The sequence below is a fragment of the Lissotriton vulgaris genome, chromosome 4_1 (assembly GCF_964263255.1).
Source record: "Lissotriton vulgaris chromosome 4_1, aLisVul1.2, whole genome shotgun sequence".
Lineage (NCBI taxonomy): Eukaryota > Metazoa > Chordata > Amphibia > Caudata > Salamandridae > Lissotriton > Lissotriton vulgaris.
The window spans coordinates 1,110,448,936-1,110,470,658 of NC_141691.1; positions in this window are offsets into that span (position 1 = coordinate 1,110,448,936).

Genomic DNA, 21,723 nt, shown 5'->3' on the forward strand with positions numbered 1-21,723 from the left:
TGCAACCATGTGTTGGCCTCACCTCAAACAAACAAAACAGGTGATGGACCGAATGTGGATCAATGACACACATTCACCCCAGTCCAAAGATCTGGGCCCAAACAAACCTTTAGATAGGCCACACCTTATCGTCAACCTGAATCAATCATTTAAAATGTTAGGGAGAGATTTATGATTGTGGTATGCCTGTTTTGTACCACTGTGTGTCATTTTTGTGACGCAGTGCTGGTGCAAAAGATTTGCTATGTTAAATAATAAGTAGGGTGTTAAGTTTTTGATGACTGTTATTCATTTACTGTTTGGTAATAGTGGTTAATAACTTTTTTTATTATATTTTTCCACAGATTCAACTGCAGATCATTACAAAATTTGAAAAATGCCAACTAAGAATCGAATTAGAAAGGCTAGAAAACGTCAAAGACAGCAAGATCATCTATTATTGCAGCAGTCCTCGCCCCAAAATACTTGTGAAATCACCAAGAAAGCTCCGGGTAAGAGCACGAAATCATTCTTAAGAAATATTTGTAGTAAAAAAAGTATTTCTCCCAAAAATGTTTCAGTCCAGAAAAAGAAAAGCAATTTAAATGGAAAGGAAAGACCAATCAAAAATGTTACTGGTAGATAACTCTGTGCATGATAGTAGAACGAAACAACAGTTTAGGGACATTCGAAAACGAATGTTCCGCAACAGGATAATAGTTAATTTATTAAAAAATATTAAGAAAGGCCAACAGAAAGTGGCATTTTATAAGAAGAAGAAAAATGTAGAGAAAATTATTGATCATGCTTTTGAAATTAAGCGAAAGTTATTTATTTTGGTAATCAATAGAATTAGGAAACTAGGCAAGGTAATTTCTGATTTCAAATCAAATAGTAGATGGAAGAGAGTAGTAAATCGTAGTAACTTTTGTGAAGTTTTTTCCGGAAAATGGATGCATAGTTCAAGTTGTGAGGCATTTTTTAATGATGAGAGTTATTTTCAGGATAATGATTTGGTGTTTGCAGTTGACACCAGTGGTCGAGCTTATGAAGTGAAGGATGGTTGTCCAGTTGAAAAAGAAAAACTTGTGACAACAGAGACAGACGAGGTGTTAGGTAATGAGGTTTTAGGAAGACGTCCTAAGGGTCCTGTGTACATTTGGAAGTGTAGTTCTATTTGCAGTGTGCGACAGGTTTCCATCAATTTGCTTTGTGATTTTATACGGACATTTAATAAGAAAAGTTTGAAGCAGAAAATGAAGTTGTTGCAAGATTTAGATCCTTGCAGAGTGAGACAAATGACAGGTTTGCGTGGTCATTCACTGGCTTGTCTTTCCAGGAGAGTATGCCAGAGTGTTTTTCATCATTTTAGGATGCTAGCAGTGCATCATAATAAAGTGAGAAAATTAGTGAGAATGTTGTATTATGCTAAGAGTCCAGCAATTATGCTTAAACAATTATGTGCTGCTCTTTTGCATGGTTCTGAAATAGATGTCAAGAATATTTGTGAAGAAATTGAGTTTTGTTACTTTGGTAGTAAAGATGAGAATGTTCAAATTGACCCAGAAGTAAAGGGTAATGTTGAAGATAATGTACAGGTTTCTAGTACAGATAAATTTCAGAAGGAAATTGCCACGTTTCAGATGAAATCAAGTGAGAGGCCTAATTTCACTTGTGTGTGTTGTCGACACACTTATTATAAGAATCAGACTAAGTTAGTGGATTTATATGCAAAAAGTGAAAGGGAAAATAATAGTGAATGGAAGGATTTTGCCACATACTTGATGGTAGAAAATTATTTTGATTTGGGATCGGATCAACGTGTATGTACTTATTGTTGTAACAAATTAAACCAAAACCAGATGCCTGCTAGGGCGGTTCATAATAATCTGGAATTGGTTGAGGTTCCTTCTGAATTGAAGGATTTAAATACTTATGAATCTATTTTGATTCAAAGTATCCATCCCTTTCAGGCTATTGTAAGAATGGAGCCAAAGACAGGGAAGTTGCCTCCATCAGATTTACAGAGAGGATTAAAGGGAAGAGTTGTTTATTTGCCTCTAGATTTGAACAAAAACATTAACACAATTGTAGTAGAAAAAGTGGAAGAGGAACCTCTGGTTATCTTGGTTAATGGGGTTCTGACAAAGAATAAGAAAATATGGCAAGATTTAGTGGATGTTAGGAAAGTCAAAAAGGCAACATTGTATTTGAAGAAAAATAATAAGTACTATATAAATGTATATGTTGCAGAAGAGGAAGTAAGTGATGAAGAGGATAGCGATTTGTGTGCTGGCCAAATTGAGAAAGTAGAGGCCTCTAAAAGTGAAGAAATATATGAACATTATAGTGTTCATCCTTTGCATTCCAAGGAAGTCATGGGGAATGCAATTGAGTTGTTTCAAATGAAACAAGCCAAAGGGAGTCCCATTAGTGTTTGGAAGGAAAGTTTGGAAGCTCGGTGTTTCCCACAGCTATTTCCAACAGGTCAAGGAGGAAGATATGATGAGCGACCTCATCAAATTCCTGCGTCTGAATACCGGACTTTACGATTGTATGCAGAAGATCCTAGGTTTCGTCAATGCATTCCCTATTTGTTTCATCTTCTGTTTGAAAGCGATCTGTCTGGACTGTCATATGCAGTGAACCACATCTTAAAAAGTGGTATACAGATGAGAAACATCTCGGCAAGTGACTTTATGCATAAAGTCAATGTCCAAGACAGTATTTTGGATTCTCACCTAATTAATCTCATGGCGTGTCAGCGTGGTACTAATGAGTACTGGTACCGTCGTCATGGTGATTTAAAATGTATGCTGAGGAACTTAGGAACTCCAACATGGTTCCTTACTCTGAGCTGTGCCGAGTATGGCTGGGAAGACTTACTTGAATTTCTACGAGAGGCAAATGGAAATATTGAAAACATTGAATTCAAGACACCCGGAGAACTGTGTTCTTTGGATCCAGTGAATGTATGCAGGTACTTCAATCATAGATTTGAAGCTATGATGTCTTTCATAACAAATAAGAAGAATCCACCTCTTGGAGAGGTGTTGGATTTCTTCTGGAGAAAGGAGTACCAAGCAAGAGGTGCTCCTCATATACATATGTTGTTGTGGATCAAGGATGCACCTAAATTTGGAACAGATCCGGATGACTTAGTGATGAATTTCATAGAACAGTATTCTACGTGTGCTGTTCCAAACGCAACGGAGAAAAGCCTAAGAGAACAAGTTCTACGTTTCCAAAGCCATCGTTGTGGAAAGTACTGTCGTCGTAAATTCAGAAACAAGGACAAGTTCTACACCAAATGTCGTTTCAACTTTCCACGACCGGTGATTTCTAAAGGAAGAGTGAACAGTTTGATGTCTTCGCTGCGACATAATGTGACGAGGAAATCACCCAAAAATACATACAATTTGAAAAGGAACGAAGAGTCCAAGTACATCAACGACTACAACCCAGTGATTTTGTCCATGTGGAATGCTAACATGGATATACAGTTTGTGGCTGACAACTGTATGGCTGTGGCTCGGTATGTGACATCTTACATCACCAAAAAAGAAAAGACAGAATTGAAGGATATGTGGGAGGACATTTCCCATGAAAAGAGCCTCAGCAAGAAGTTGTACAGTTCAGTCTGAAGATGTTGTCGCATCGAGAAATCGGAGATTACGAATGTTCTGACCGGTTGTCTTCAGCTAGTCTCTATGCCAAATCCAGGAGTATCGTTTGGGCGAGTCTTGGTCTTGCTGCAACGCGAAATCGAGTTCTAAAACCTGTCCGGGAAATTGAGTATTTGGCAGAAAAGGAACCAAACAGTACCGACATTTTGAAGACCAACATGTTGGATACATATTATCCAAATCGAAGCAGTCACCTTGAGAATGTTTGTCTATATGAGGTTCTACAAAATTATATATTCAAGAGGAACATCAAAGAAGATATTGAGAAAGGAGTGTATGCTGTAATTGGAAGTGAGGGATGTCTGGTCAAGTAAAGAAAATGCCAATTAGTAAACCATCGAAAATTGAGTGGCGAATCTCCAGAAAAAAAGGAGTTTTTCTATTTAGCACTTTTGCAACTTTTCAAGCCTTGGCGTGCAGAAGAGGAACTGCTTGGAGATTTCCTCTGTTACGAAGACTCTTTCACTGCTGCTAAGGAGACCATAGAATGTCCTGCTTTTCCCAAATATCAAGAAATGTTGACTTTGGAAATTGAGCAGGAAGCAACGATTGCAGCCGAGATTGCCAGAGACAGTTCTCAGGACAGTCAGAGTTCTGTTTCATTGAGTCAGGATCCACTTGGAGGACCTATTATCGAAAATGAAGCTGCCACTGCTATGAATGAAGTGGAAAGAGCCATGGCACATGCTCAGGAGGATGCAGTTAACTTAGAAGACTTGGAAAAACAACTCAACGTTGAGCAGAGGAAAATATATGATGAAGTTACCAAGCAAATTGAGCATGGATTAAGTCATGAGAAGAAAGAGTGCTCATGTACATCGTTGAAGCCTGTCCGACTGTACGTGAGTGGAGAAGCGGGAACTGGAAAATGTTTCCTCATTAAAGCAATTTCATGTTATTTGCAGGAAAGGACTGAGACATCGTTGTCTTGTGTTGTTACCGCTCCTACTGGACTGGCAGCACATAACATTAAAGGTATTACTTTGCATCGTCTACTGATGCTGCCAGTGGAGCATGACAACAAATTACAATACCACAAGTTATCTGGGGATGCTTGTTGTGAAGTTTCAAGAGTCTTGAGGAAAATGAAACTTCTTATCATTGACGAAGTAAGCATGGTTTCCAATGTCATGCTTGCCTTTGTGCATTTGAGAATGCAAGAAGTTCTTAAAACTGAGTATGATGTGTTATTTGGTGGCAAACACATCATTGTTTTTGGAGATCTTCTGCAGCTGACACCAGTAAAAGGACAACCTGTGTTCAAAATACTCACGCATGAAGATACCAGGAAGTGCCTAGGGAGCATTGGCAACGTCAATATATGGTTAAATTTCAATTATGCTGAACTGCATGAAAATATGCGTCAGGCGAAGGATGAAGATTACAAGAATATTCCGAGCATGACCGAGCATGGGAAAGAAGCTTTAAATGCACGATTACTGTCAAATTTATATCCCGAACAAGACATTGTGCCTGAGAATATTTTTCAGAAAATTACTGAGAAGAAATCCGGAATATGTTTGATGCCAACTCTTGCAGAATGTGCCATCTTCAACAACAAAATGTTGAATTTAGAAAAGCAAGAGATTGTGAAACTTGAAGCTATTGACAGAATAGAGCATATGGGATCAACAATTATTTTGTCTGAGAATTTGAAATCAAAATTGGATTCATTAGAGAAGACTATATCTAAAACAGCGGGTTTTGAAAAGACTTTGAATGTGTGTTTAAATTGCCGAATCATTTTGAGAAGGAATTTACATGTTGAAAGAGGTCTGGTAAATGGATCAATGGGTAATGTTGTTGATTTTGAGAAATACAGAAATAGAGATGGAATTGAATTTTTAAAAATTAAATTTGATGGCATTGAGGAAGTACAGCTAATTGGTCGTTGTTCTGCTAGGTTTTTGCTTGTTAAAGACTTATATGTTCGCCGTAAACAGTTTCCTGTTTGCTTGGCATATGCGGTGACAATCCATAAATCGCAAGGTTTAAGTGTAGATAGTGCATTGGTGAATATTGGCAGTTCTTTGTTCAAGGAGGGTATGGCATATGTGGCATTGTCATGAGTTAGAACTTTATCGGGATTATACTTGATTGACTGTGATGTCACAAACATTTGTGCGGATCTAGATTGTGTTAAGGAATACAATAGGTTAAGAAAAGAGTATGCGCCACATTTGCCTCAATATCCTTTGTTTGAGAAACGTGTGGTAGGCCGGAAACGAAGAAATATCAGTAATAGTAGGGAGGTTGTAGCAAAAAGCCCAAAAGTCGATGAACCGAAAATTGTAAGCAGAAAGAAAGTGGATTCTGTTGAAGATGTCGGTTTTCAATTTGAAAACAGTTCTGGTGTCAACTGCTATGCAAATGTAGTGGTTAATGTTCTCTTTTCACTAGAGACTTTAAAAGAACAGATTGTGTTCAATTCGGAACAAAGTTTATGCTGTTTGTTGAATTCTGTGTTAGAGAAATGTAGCACTGATCGAAAAAAAGTAGAAAGTGTGTCTGAAGTTCGTTATCTGTTAGATGAATGTTCAGGTCAAACAGAGTTCTCTGAAAATAATCAGCAGGATTGTCAGGAGTTTTTAATGTATATGCTTGATGTATTGCAAGATGAGGGTGTAGATGTAGATCACCTGTTTGGGCTTTCTTATCAATGGCAGCATGACTGCGAGAACTGTATGGTATCAAGTACTACTAGTGTAGACTCAGAAAGATTTATATATTTAACTTTGCCAGACAGTAAATCAGTCTCCTTTAATAAGCTAGTAAATGCAGCTGATCACAACATGGAGTGTAGCCAATGTAAATCTGAAATGATGTCAACATTATTTATACGAAGATATGGCCAGTATGTCATTTTAATGATCCAACGATGTAGGCCTGATGGATCAAAATTGTCAACTTTAATAAAAAATGTTGTTGCTTCTCAGCTGTCAATATCAGGAAGGACTTTTGTAACTGTAGCAATTATCTATCACGATGGTCCTTCAACAACATCAGGACATTACACAGCTTATTTAAAGTCTCGAAACGGCTGGTCATTCTGCAACGATTCTGTTGTAACTTTCAAAAAAAAATTGCCGTTTGACCTTAAAAATTCTTACCTGGTGTTTTTAAAACCAAAATTTTAAGGAAAGAATCTCGGGATTTCCTCTGAGGAATTGCAAAAGGTTCATGAAGTAGAGGGAATGTAAGTCTGCAATGCTGTCTAGATTATTGGTCCAAAACTTTTAATTATAATGTCAATTTAAAAATCCAACTATATAAACCTGATGCAAGTAAGTCTGCTTCATAGTAAGCAGTATCAGTGTCATAGGAAAAGGAGAACATGAGTGAGAAAGAAGGGTAAGATATTAGTAGTCCAGGATTGTGAAAGTAATCTTAAATGTTTTCTTTTTGAAAGTTGCGAAAATAGAAAATGACGGGATTTCATTATAAGAATTACAAGAGTTGAAAAACGCTGCAACATGATTTGGCCAAGTGGAAACATGTGGTAGAATTTGAGAAGTCTTTTATTGTATGTAACATATTTTTCAAAACGATGGAGGTTTTCTTTCAGAAAGTGGCGGGCTGAAAATATTTATAGCACAACAGAGTGTACGCTGTCATAGGACATCCTTCGACGTTATGGAAAGTAAGTTAATTTTAAGGAGTTTTGAATTCAGATTTCTTAGGTTGTATGGGTTTTTTTCCCCGCTGTTACATGATGAATACCTTCAAGTCACTGATTTAAGTGAAATTTGATACATTCTGAGAACAGCAAAAATGAACCATTTAACATGTATAATTAATATTCTACTTTTTGTACTTATGATATACATTTAGAAATGTGAGGTAGATATGGAGAAACTGAGGCTTCTGTAAGTGTCAAAGTTAATGCTTACAGTGCTGCACTTCTGGGTACTGTTTTTTTTTTTAAACTGAATAGGCCTCACCTTAAAGAAACCTCTTGAAAGGACACATCTTATTTGCATCCTGAAACAATCATTTAAAATGTTAGACACAATTTTATGATGGCTTTACATCTTTTTTGCGCTGCTATTGCATCACTATTGTGAGACATCAGCAGTGCAAAAGATGCACCATGTTCCAAAATAGGCCTCACTTCATCAGCATCAAGATACTGTTTGTTTAAAATATATATCTTTAGGATTGTGTAGGGGACGTAGAGCAGCAGAGGCTTCTGAAATGTCAAAGTTGTTGAAAAACTGTTTCTTCTTGAACCTTTTCCCTTGTCTTTTCAAATTTTTAAATACATGTTTTAATATTTTTGAAATGTTTGTTCTCTCTTTTACAGATTGAAAGTATGAAAAAATATTTGAAAAAGTTAACAAGAATTATAAGGTAAATGTTTTCTACTCTTTTTACCTGCAATCCACTGCTGATGATGTCACTGACTATGTCATGAATGATGTAATAAGTGGACATGACTTACTTCATTGGTAGGCCTTCACATGTATTAATGCATACACTGCTGCACTTCTGCGTACTGTTTCATATGCTGGACTACATCTGCACTATGAGATACCTAAGCAAAGGCAACACAGGTGATGTGATTGTGAAATAAGCAAAAGAAACTCCACGTTTTTCAATTACATTACTTGTGTTGTCTAAGTTTACGAATGACATTGTGCAGATGAAGTTTAGGTCTGTCTATGGACACAGAAGAGGTCTGGCCGTTGTTCAAGAGTGAAGTGGACATGTTTTACTTCAATGGTAGGCCTTCACATGTATTATCTCCTCTGTATTCTTCAACAAGCATAAATTTGATATGCAACCCTGAGTAGGCCTCACCTTAAACAAACTTTTGGAGAGGACACACCTTATCGTCATCCTGAATCAATCATTTAATCTATCACATTTAACATCTATTAGTTCTACTGCTTCATTTCTTTAATCCTTACTTTCCTGCGTTTGCTACTTCCCTCATTCCTTTCTCTATTACTTAATTATTCTACTCCTTCCAGTATTTTTCTCAGTCCCTCTCTTCTCATACTTCTTCATTCTTATTCACTCATTCTGTCTCTATTAATGTTACTGTTTCTGAATGATCTCAAAAAATTTTTTAAAACAAGAACAGTAAGTATAAGGGTAGGAAACAGACAGTTATGTTACAAGAAAGACAGCTATAGGAAGTAAACAAAAGATACTGTTACTCGCAATCCACTGCTGATGATGTCACTGACCATGTCAAGAATGATGTAATATGTGACATGATCAGAAGTGGATTGCGGGTAACAGTATCTTTTCTTTACTCCCTATAGCTGTCTTTCTTGTAACATAACTGTCTGTTTCCTTCCCTTATACTTACTGTTCTTTTTTTAAAAACATTTTTTTGGTTCGCTCCTGGTTCGAGTACCGGAGTGCGAACTGGGAGCGAACTAAAAGAAATAGAGGTTGGCAGAGTTTCAAAAATTCTACCAATTTTTTTTATAATGGGGAGGTAGTCTTGAAAAGAACTTTTTTTGGGTTTTTGTTGTTTTAAATTTTTTTTATTATTTTTCTGAACATTTTTTATATTTTTTTGTTTTTTCTGAACATTTTGTAATTTTTTTGTTTTTTGGGGGGGAGGGGGGAAACAAAAATGATTAATTGAAAAGGGCTCAACAGGAGCAACGAAAAAAAGAAGAATTTATTTTTTGGGGCGTATCGGGCAAACATGATTATTGATAGCTTTCACTATAAGAGTAATGCTACTTTCTCGGTAGCATATTAATTGGTTACACCGCACGCACACTTGCTTTACTTCCCCCAAGTCCATTTGAATGTTCGGGACCACCTCCCTCGCCTCTGGTCCCGATACTTCTTGGACAACAGATCTTCTCGCCATTGCCGGGGGATTTTGCTGTTCATCACGAAGCTGGGCAGCACTATAATTGTTTGGGTGCCACCTACTCATATGCCTGTGCATCGTGTAATTTCCGAAGCTGTATTTCTTGTCAGTCCCCCTTGAAAGTCGATCGTCGCAAATACGGCAAAACACATATCTGGCATTGACTTTTTTTTGCCCTGCAGGAAATTAAAAAAATTGCCAGATGTAGTTTTCTTTTCTATTGTACCTCCTGGGCTCCTCTGGCAAAAACTCAGGCTCTTCCTGCTCTTCCTCCTCTTCTTGATCTTCCTCTTCTTCTATGATTGCTTGAGCAGGTGGTCCTTTCTTCCCATGAGGAGGTGGAGGTAGTGGTGGGGGTACACTAGCTGAAGCAACTACTGAAGCCATTGATCAACAATGAAAAAGGGTCTTTCTCTCACCAAGATGAAAGTCAGAGTGAGGAAAGAAGGAGGGGTTTTCATCATTTGGGAAAAGCAAAAGTTCTAAACCAATGAAAAGTGTTAATTTTAGATCACATGACCTAGTATTACATCATTAGGAAACCAAAAGTGAAATGAACCAATGAAAAGTGTTATTACCGAGTCACAAGACCTGCTGTGTTTACTTTTCGCGCTTTGCTTTGCTTTCCGGTCCGCTTCCGGGTCCGCTAACTTGGCGCGTCCAATGACGTATTACGCGACAACGCAAAACGTCATGCTAACGTAACAGTTACGCTAAAGGAACGTTTACCGGTTCGCGGACCGAGCCGCGGCTTTAAATTGAGCTAACGGGAAGCTGACCGGTTCGCGGACTGAGAGCGAAACATAAAATTTTTTTTTTTTAAATTGTCTAAAAAACATGTAAAATATATTTTAAGATTTAAAGAAGAATACATTTTACAGCTACAGATATTAGCTTTTAAAAAACCATTGAAATTCAATGAAAAAAACCATAGGTTATAGACCATATATAGTTAGGAATTAGCATTTACAAAACCTTGAAAATTCACTGAAAAAACCATAGGTTATAGACCATATATAGTTAGGAATTCGCATTTACAAAACCTTATTTTACTCACACAAAACCATTGAAATTCCATATATAGTTAGTTGCACTAACTATATATCGCGCACCCGCAATCCACTGCTGATGATGTCACATATTACATCATTCATGACATGGTCAGTGACATCACTGATGACATCACTGATGACATCTCAAATGACATCACTGATGACATCACTGATGACAACATCCAGTGACTGTATGTTTCTGTAAAGTTAAAATATGTCTTACATATTGAAGAATGAGTGGATGTATAAGTGTCTGGATGAAGGATTTAGTAGGTGCATGACTGACTGTATGAGTGAGTGATTAAATGTGTCTCACCGAGTGCATGGGTTAGTGACTAAACTGTCTTAATTTGTGCATCATTATGTCTGTTGTTCTGTAAACTGTTGCATGTGTTGATCAGTAGCTATATGAGTAACTATATGGGTTATTGATTGGTTGCCCAAGTATTTGTATGGGAGACTGAGTGTGTGTGTGGGTGGCTGGGAGGTGTATGACTCTGTGCATTGATGTGTGAGCAGTTGATTCACTAAATGTATGGGTTCAAAAGTGCATGTGGAAACAGCTGTATGAGCGGTTGACTGTGTGCATGAGTGTATTGGTGAGTGAATGGATATCTCAGTGCTACATGTTAAAGTAAGTACATATGTAAAACACAGTACATGTAAGAGTTGACATATATAAATAACTGTGCATAAGAGCCAGTGAATGTGTGAGTGGCTGTATGGATCATTGTGAACTTGTATCAGGGATTGTATAAGAGAGTAAATATGTGTTAGTATATGTTTGAATAAGTAAGGTGTGTATAACTGTATAGTTGAGGAAATGGAGGTGTGATTGATTCTTTGCATGACTGACTAGGTGTGTGAGTAACTCCATGGATGAGTGACAGTCTGTGAGTGTCTGTTTACACTGATTGTATCTAAGGTTATATTAGAGTCTGAAGAGGTTCATCGTATTATCACATGAATGATATCATCAGTGATGTGATCAGTAATGTCAAATGAGATGTCATCAGTGATGTCATCAGTGATGTCATCAGTGATGTCATCAGTGATGTCATTTGAGATGTCATCAGTGAATATATATATATATATAGATATTATATATATATATATATATATATATATATATATATATATATATATATATATATATATATATATATATATATATATATATATTACCTACTGGCGGTCGCCAGTAGGTATATATAGTTAGGATTTTTTCCCTATGGGATTTCTGAAAATTCTATGTCTAATAACTTTGGCGTTTGTGGACGGAATCGGCTGAAATTTTCAGGAAAATGGCACATTTTGTTTATGAGCAGCTCCTGGAAATTTGGGGGGGGTCGTCAAGGGGGGGCTGAGAAAAAAGGGGGGTCCCAAAACGCGTTTTTCCCATGTTAATTTCCATAGGGCGGTTGGACTCACTTTTAGCCCGAACGGCTGAATGGATTTCCACGAAACTTGGCAAAATTGTAGGGACTGTTAGCCCGATGTGCCTTTGCTATGTCTCAATATATGTGCTTCAGTGGATTTTGAGAAATTAACGTTTAAATCAAGATATATATCTGTAACAGCGCTCCGGGCAGCGATCCGGTTCGCGTACTTTTCGCGTTTCGGAACTTTGCGCACGGAAAGCTGATTGGCTTTTCGGTGTCTGTCAACATTCTAAACAGTCCGGAGCAGCCGCCATCTTGTCTCTCGGTAGGATCGAGTGACAAGAGAGGCCAAAACAAAGGGGGAAATTACCATAAGGGGGCATAGTAGATCCTCCCTGATCCTCTAGGTTTTATGTGGAGGTTGTAAAAGGTCCCAGCAGGGCAAAAAAAAAAAAAAAAAAAAATTTTTTTTTGCGTGGTGAGCGCCTAGTACGCGAACCGGGAAGCGTTCTGGCCAGCGTACTATAAGGATAAAAGAATGATAGACTTTTCTAATACTGTTTGTTAATTGTTTGTTGTTTTTGTTGTTTTTTTTTGTTTTCTTTATTTTAAATTTTTTTTTATTATGATTGTGTTTCATACTTCATTAAACTTTCTAACATTTCATTGTCAGAAATGTCAAAATTGAATATAGGGTGTAACTTTTTTTCATTTTGAAGCAGGTTGTCCACTGCTTCAACACATTGTAGAAGTTCGTGGTCTCTACTTTCATCCATAAAGTCATCAATTTTGTCTTAGCTGCTCTCCTTCAGTTCAATTGAAAATGTAACTTGTTGCTCGCCTTCCATTTTGCCTGAAATTTTGAATAAAAAAATATATATTAGTAGAGATAGGGCACTGTTGGGATTAATTTTAGATAGGCAGTTTTTATCAGTGAATTTTTCTTTTGGCAGTATCAGAGTGGAAATAGGACTATAAAAAAGTGTATGTAATTTAACGAAGAGAAGCCTAACTCCATTCATAACTATAACAGAGAAGTCTATCTAAATCCATAACTACTACAGAGGGATAGTGTATATCTATCAGAAAAAGTCTACCATATCAAGTTATAGTGCATAATATACTTCAGTTTTAAAAATAACAACTTACCTTCAGAAACAAGTTGAAGTGTTAGGTAACTATTGAAATGTGATGTACAACAAGAAGTAGTAGTCAAAATGGCTGTGTTTTCTTCTCTTCCTTTATATATATTCAGGTATATAACCAATCAAATATCAGGTAATAAAAGTAGAAAATGAAAGTAACATTTTCATTGGTTGTCAATTCCAACACTTCAGATGTGTTTTGTGAAGTAATTTACCTCAAGGTATTTAGAGAGGTCTACAGGCTTAATGGCTAAATGGAATTTCAATCAAATTTGTGAAAATGAAAGGGATTGTTATGTAGTATAAGCTAATCTATATTTGGTGAGAGTGTCTCCAGTCGTTTTTCTGTGAATTACTTTCCCACCTTTTTTTTGGACCGCTTCCCGGGAAGCGGTTTGGTCCGCGAACTAGAAGCGTAACGGGAGTCCACCATTTTGTGTTTCGGTGGAATTAAGATATAAAATGGAGGGTAAATAATGTTCAGAAAGGGTAGAAGGGGACACGGTACAAGTATTTTGACCCCCAGGTTTTCTGAGGGTGGCTGAGGAGGACCATATGTGCGGAGAAAAAACATTTTTTTAAAAATTTTGCGCGGTTAGCTTCCAGTTCGCGTACCGGGTAGCGCTCTTTGAGCGTAGTTTGTTGAAAATTACAGAAATAAGTTAGAGAAAAGTATTAATTGTGAGTGATCAGATGAAGGGTAGCTCTGAGAAGAGCTTTTGGGTTTATGGTACATTTAGGTACTTATAAGTAGGTACCAATGCACAGTCTTAAATTCAGAATGAAAATTCTGTTGCCCTCATCTGAGAAGTGAACTCCATCTCCTCTGTAGCTATCTTGCATGTAGTAACGCAAGTTATTGTTGTACAGGGAGCCCATTCCATGGTCTCTCATGAAAGCTGAAACAGATTTGTTTACATGCTTCCTCGCTTTCTCAATTTGTGGACAAAATTGGTTGGACCACCTCCATTTCTGTCTTTGGCATATATTGGAATATACCAAGGCAGTTTGAGGAAAAAGTGCCATTAATTGCTCAAAGGTGTCCTTTAAAAGCATTTCCAGACCTACCCCTGTCAAAGTGCCCAAATCATTACCTCCACAGTGCACTATTAACAGGTCAGGTTTTGGCAAATGCATAAAGGTTTTCACCAATGGTATCAATTGGTGACATTTTAATCCTCTTTGGCCCAACCACTTAATTTCCACATCTTGTAAATTGAGGTTGTGTAAATTTCTGTTGTCAGCATACCTTTGAGCCCAGTGGATGTAACTATGTCCAACAATCCAGACCTTAAACATGGTGGGAGAAGGTTGGGCTGCAGTCAGATGAAGTGTGGTAATGAAAGGGCAGTTGAAACAGTAGGAGTTTGTAAAGAAAAACAACTGTGGATTTCCAATGCTAATGATTCATTAGCAGTGATTGGTGCATTTCCATTTCTGAAAACAGAAAGTTAGGGTGCATGGATGTGTTCTTTGAAAGATGTAATTTGAATGGTCAAGGAAGAAACTTTTAATGAAAGATTGCACTGGATACGCAGGTGCACTGAGAGTTCAGAGTTCAATTGAAACATTGTTGTGTGAATTTGCAAACATGAGAGGTCTTCCAGGAGGTCGTTGCTATGGAAAAAAGGCAGAGAGGGCAGAGGGGGGAAGGGTTTTGATTTGAAAAAAGTGAGGGAAGAGTTATGATTGGCTAATATGAGAGATATGTGAAATGAATATCTGTATTTCTGTGCTTTCAATAGCTGCAGCCTCTGGAGTGCATCCTTTTTCTTCTGCTGAAGACAATTTGGTGTATTTCTGAGACTGTTTTCTAAACTCAAAAAGTATTTGCTAAGGTGAGAAAAGATTTATTTATTTTAGATAGAGAATAGTATGATTTAAGGAGAAAATGATGAAGAAAGCTGTGTTTTAAAACTGTGGCTTTGTCTGTAGTGATATAGAAATAGATTTTGTTACTTTGAGAAATTGTAATTGCATATTCGGTGTAGCATTCTGGCATGCAGTAACACAAGTTATTGTTGTATATGAAGCCCATTCCATGGTCTCTTATGTAAGCTGAAACAGATATGTTGTTTTTAAAAAACATTTTTGAAATCAATTACATTTCTGGATATGTACTGCTAGAGCTTCATAGGTTGTTTTGGGTCATATTTATAAGGCATTTGAGTGTCTTTGATGTTATTTTTCCTTTTTAAATGGAAAGCATTCCTCATGGGGCAAGTGTCTTGTAAATACGCTCCCACCTGCGCTTGGAAAATTTAGATTTTGATTATGGGAGTTACATAGCCATGTTAATAATGTCGAAAAAATGGTGCTAGGGCATTCCAGAAAACGCTTTCATGTGTCTCAAGGACATTTTCAGTCATTTCCTCTTGAATGCAGGTATACAATTGATTTATATGCTGTGTTTAAAAACGATTCTTTTCTATGATGTTATTTTTTCCTTTTTAAATGGAAAGCGTTCCTCATGGGGCCCTGAGCAGTTCTTAGCCATGTTATTTAATGGGAGATGGATAACATGGCTAAGAGCATTTGCTGGAAAATGCATGAATATCGCTGACTTTTCAGCGATATTCATGTATTGCGGCCGTTTTTTTTCGCATTTGCGAGCAGTTCTTAGCCATGTTATCCAATGGGAGGTGGATAACATGGCTAAGAGCATTTGCTGGATAATGCATGAATATCGCTGACTTTTCAGCGATATTCATGCATTGCGGCCGTTTTTTATCGCATTTGCGAGCAGTTCTTAGCCATGTTATCCAATGGGAGGTGGATAACATGGTTAAGAGCATTTGCTGGATAATGCATGAATATCGCTGACTTTTCAGCGAAATTCATGCATTGCGGCCGTTTTTTATCGCATTTGCGATAAACCTTGCTAATAGCAAGGTTTATCTGCGATAAAAATCGCCGATGTGCGGCGATAATTTTTGTCTCTAAACAAGTTATCGCTAGTTGTTGGTAATATGCCCCCGGGTTTTTGTTTGCAGGAATCGGGAGGCGGGAGAGTAGCACTGAAAACAGTAGTCTGACGCCTGAATCGGGAGGGTTGGCATGTCTGGATTCTCTACAGCTAGGGCCATAAACTACATCCGCAGGGCTAGGTGATAGCCTGGGACCGGCCTGGCATGTAAAATGGCTGCCGTGCACGACAAAATTGTGGCATTGTAAAAAAGGCAAGATGGCGCAGACATTGTTTATCAATAAGGATTCATTTATAACAAAATATTTTATCGCACTGACAAATTGGTGGTCAACACTTCCTGATTTCCTTCGAATCGAACGTTAACAGACGTCACGCAGCAAAAAAAAAAAAAAAGCTCACGCACAGCCGCTGGAACACATGTATCAACATATATGAGCCTCCTCAGCCACCCTCAGAAAATATAAGGGATTAGGATACGTCTCCCGCACCCCCTTATACCTAGTAATATAATTAAAACGAAGCACAAAATGGTCTCCCGCACCCCCTTATACCTAGTAATTTAATTAAAACGAAGCACAAAATGGCGAATTCCCGTTTCGCCAGCAGTTTGCGGCCCAGTTCGGTGTTTGGGAAGCGCTTCTACCGTGAAATTTTTTTATTTTTTATTTTCCCCACGGGACCCTTTAAAAACCCCAACAACATTCCTAGGGGGTCAAGAGGGGTATACCTTGCCCCCTTTCATTAAATTCCCCCTTCGTTTTTCACCTCTTCTTCTCTCTCGATCCTACCGAGAGATAAGATGGCGGGCGCTCCGGACTGTTTAGAATGTTCTTGACAGACACCGGGGAGCCAATCAGCTTCGCATCGCAAAGTTCCGTTTCGCAGGTGGGAGCGTATTTACAAGAAACTTGCACCATGAAGAACGCTTTCCATTTAAAAAGGAAAAATAACATCATACACACTCATATGCCTTATAAATATGACCCAAAACAACCTAAGAAGCTTTAGCAGTACATATCCAGAAATGTAATTGATTTCAAATAATGACTTACTTCATTGGTAGGCCTTCACATGTATTATTTCCTTTGTTTTCTTAAGTGAAAATCTTATCTGCAACCATGTGTTGGCCTTACCTCAAATAAACAAAACAGGCGATGGACTGAATGAGGATCAATGACACACTTTTACCCCAGTCCAAAGATCTGGGCCTAAACAAACCTTTAGATAGGCCACACCTTATCGTCATTCTGAATTAATCATTTAAAATATTAGGGAGAGATTTATGATTGTTGTATGCCTGTTTTGTAGCACTGTGTGTCATTTTTGTGATGCAGTGCTGGTGCAAAAGATTTGCTATGTTAAATAATAAGTAGGGCATTAAGTTTTTGATGACTGTTATTCATTTACTGTTTGGTAATAGTGGTTATTAACATTTTTTATTATATTTTTTGCACAGATTCAACTGAAGATTTTTTCATAGTTTGAAAAATGCCTACGAAAAATAGAATTAGAAAGGCTAGAAAACGTCAAAGACAGCAGGATGATGTTTTATTGCAGCAGTCCTCTTCCCCAAATACTTATCAAAACACCAAGAAAGCTCCGGGTAAGAGCACAAAATCATTCTTAAAAAATATTTTTAGTAAAAAAAGTATTTATCGCAAAAATGTTTCAGTTCAGAAAAAGAAGAGTAATTTAAATGGAAAGGAAAGACCCATCAAAAATGTTACTGGTAGAGGAAGAGATAACTCTGTGCATGATAGTAGAAGGAAAGAACAGTTTAGGGACATTCGAAAACGAATGTTCCGTAACAGGATAATAGTTAATTTATTAAAAAATATTAAGAAATGCAAACAGAAAGTGGCATTTTATAAGAAGAAGAAAAATGTAGAGAAAATTATTGATCATGCTTTTGAAATTAAGCGAAAGTTGTTTATTTTGGTAATCAATAGAATTAGGAAACTAAGCAAGGTAATTTCTGATTTCAAAACAAACAGTAGATGGAAGAGAGTAGTAAATCGTAGTAACTTTTGTGAAGTTTTTTCCGGAGAATGGATGCATAGTTCAAGTTCTGAGGCATTTTTTAATGAGGAGAGTTATTTTCAGGATAATGATTTGGTGTTTGCAGTTGACACCAGTGGTCGAGCATATGAAGTGAAGGATGGTTGTCCAGTTGAAAATGAAAAACTTGTGACAACAGAGACAGAAGAGGCGCTAAGTGATGAGGTTTTAGGAAGACGTCCTAAGGGTCCTGTGTACATTTGGAAGTGTAGTTCTATTTGCAGGGTGCGACAGGTTTCCATCAATTTAGATCCTTGCAGAGTGAGACAAATGACAGGTTTGCGTGGTCATTCACTGGCTTGTCTTTCCAGGAGAGTATGCCAGAGTGTTTTTCATCATTTCAGGATGCTAGCAGTGCATCATAATAAAGTGAGAAAATTAGTGAGAATGTTGTATTATGCAAAGAGTCCAGCAATTATGCTTAAACAATTATGTGCTGCTCTTTTGCATGGTTCTGAAATAGATGTGAAGAATATTTGTGAAGAAATTGAGTTTTGTTACTTTAGTAGTAAAGATGAGAATGTTCAAATTGACCCTGAAGTAGAGGGTAATGTTGAAGATAATGTACAGGTTTCCAGTACAGATAATTTTCAGAAGGAAATTGCCACGTTTCAGATGAAATCAAGTGAGAGGCCTAATTTCACTTGTGTGTGTTGTCGACGTACTTATTATAAGAATCAGACTAAGGTAGTGGATTTATATGCAAAAAGTGAAAGGGAAAATAATAGTGAATGGAAGGATTTTGCCACATACTTGATGGTAGAAAATTATTTTGATTTGGGATCGGATCAACGTGTGTGTACTTATTGTTGTAATAAATTAAACCAAAACCAGATGCCTGCTAGGGCAGTTCATAATAATCTGGAATTGGTTGAGATTTCTTCTGAATTGAAGGATTTAAATACTTATGAATCTATTTTGATTCAAAGTATCCATCCCTTTCAGGCTATTGTAAGAATGGAGCCAAAGACAGGGAAGTTGCCTCCAGCAGATTTACAGAGAGGATTAAAGGGAAGAGTTGTTTATTTGCCTCTAGATTTGAACAAAAACATTAACACAATTGGAGTAGAAAAAGTGGAAGAGGAACCTCTGGTTATCTTGGTTAATGGGGTTCCGACAAATAAGAAAATATGGCAAGATTTAGTGGATGTTAGGAAAGTCAAAAAGGCAACAGTGTATTTGAAGAAAAATAATAAGTACTATAAGAATGTATATGTTGCAGAAGAGGAAGTAAGTGATGAAGAGGATAGCGATTTGTGTGCTGGCCAAATTGAGAAAGTAGAGGCCTCTAAAAGTGAAGAAATATATGAACATTATAGTGTTCATCCTTTGCATTCCAAGGAAGTCATGGGGAATGCTATTGAGTTGTTTCAAATGAAACAAGCCAAAGGGAGTCCCATTAGTGTTTGGGAGGAAAGTTTGGAAGCTCGGTGTTTCCCACAGCTATTTCCCACAGGTCGAGGAGGAAGATATGATGAGCGATCTCATCAAATTCCTGCGTCTGAATACCGGACTTTACGATTGTATGCAGAAGATCCTAGGTTTCGTCAATGCATTCCCTATTTGTTTCATCTCCTGTTTGAAAGCGATCTGTCTGGACTGTCATATGCAGTGAACCACATCTTAAAAAGTGGTATACAGATGCGAAATATCTCGGCAAGGGACTTTATGCATAAAGTCAATGTCCAAGACAGTATTTTGGATTCTCACTTAATTAATCTCATGGCGTGTCAGCGTGGTACTAATGAGTACTGGTACCGTCGTCATGGTGATTTAAAATGTATGCTGAGGAACTTAGGAACTCCGACATGGTTCCTCACTCTGAGCTGTGCCGAGTATGGCTGGGAAGACTTACTTGAATTTCTACGAGAGGCAAATGGAAATATTGAAAACATTGAATTCAAGACACCTGGAGAACTGTGTTCTTTGGATCCTGTGAATGTATGCAGGTACTTCAATCATAGATTTGAAGCTATGATGTCTTTCATCACAAATAAGAAGAATCCACCTCTTGGAGAGGTGTTGGATTTCTTCTGGAGAAAGGAGTACCAAGCAAGAGGTGCTCCTCATATACATATGTTGTTGTGGATCAAGGATGCACCTAAATTTGGAACAGATCCGGATGACTTAGTGATGAATTTCATAGAACAGTATTCTACGTGTGCTGTTCCAAACGCAACGGAGAAGAAAAGCCTAAGAGAACAAGTTCTACGTTTCCAAAGCCATCGTTGTGGAAAGTACTGTCGTCGTAAATTCAGAAACAAGGACAAGTTCTACACCAAATGTCGTTTCAACTTTCCACGACCGGTGATTTCCAAAGGAAAAGTGAACAGTTTGATGTCTTCACTACGACATAATGTGACGAGGAAATCACCCCAAAATACATACAATTTGAAAAGGAATGAAGAGTCCAAGTACATCAACGACTACAACCCAGTGATTTTGTCCATGTGGAATGCTAACATGGATATACAGTTTGTGGGTGACAACTGTATGGCTGTGGCTCGGTATGTGACATCTTACATCACCAAAAAAGAAAAGACAGAACTGAAGGATATGTGGGAGGACATTTCCCATGAAAAGAGCCTCAGCAAGAAGTTGTACAGTTTCAGTCTGAAGATGTTGTCGCATCGAGAAATCGGAGCGTACGAATGTTCAGATCGATTGTCTTCAGCAAGTCTCTATGCCAAATCCAGGAGTATTGTTTGGGCGAGTCTTGGTCTTGCTGCAACGCGAAATCGGGTTCTAAAACCTGTCCGGGAAATTGAATATTTGGCAGAAAAGGAACCAAACAATACCGACATTTTGAAGACCAACATGTTGGATACATATTATCCAAATCGAAGCAGTCACCTTGAGAATGTTTGTCTATATGTGGTTCTACAAAATTATATATTCAAGAGGAACATCAAAGAAGATATTGAGAAAGGAGTGTATGCTGTAATTGGAAGTGAGGGATGCCTGGTCAAGCAAAGAAAATGCCAATTAGTAAACCATCGAAAATTGAGTGGCGAATCTCCAGAAAAAAAGGAGTTTTTCTATTTAGCACTTTTGCAACTTTTCAAGCCTTGGCGTGCAGAAGAGGAACTGCTTGGAGATTTCCTCTGTTACGAAGACTCTTTCACTGCTGCTAAGGAGACCATAGAATGTCCTGCTTTTCCAAAATATCAAGAAATGCTAACTTTGGAAATTGAGCAGGAAGCAACGATTGCAGCCGAGATTGCCAGAGACCGTTCTCAGGACAGTCAGAGTTCTGTTTCATTGAGTCAAGATCCACTTGGAGGACCTATTATCGAAAATGAAGCTGCCACTGCTATGAATGAAGTGGAAAGAGCCATGGCACATGCTCAGGAGGATTCAGTTAACTTAGAAGACTTGGAAAAACAACTCAACGTTGAGCAGAGGAAAATATATGATGAAGTTACCAAGCAAATTGAGCATGGATTAAGTCATGAGAAGAAAGAGTGCTCATGTACATCGTTGAAGCCTGTCCGACTGTATGTGAGTGGAGAAGCGGGAACTGGAAAAAGTTTCCTCATTAAAGCAATTTCCTGCTATCTGCAGGAAAGGACTGAGTCATCGCTGTCTTGTGTTGTCACCGCTCCTACTGGACTTGCAGCACATAACATTAAAGGTATTACTTTGCATCGTCT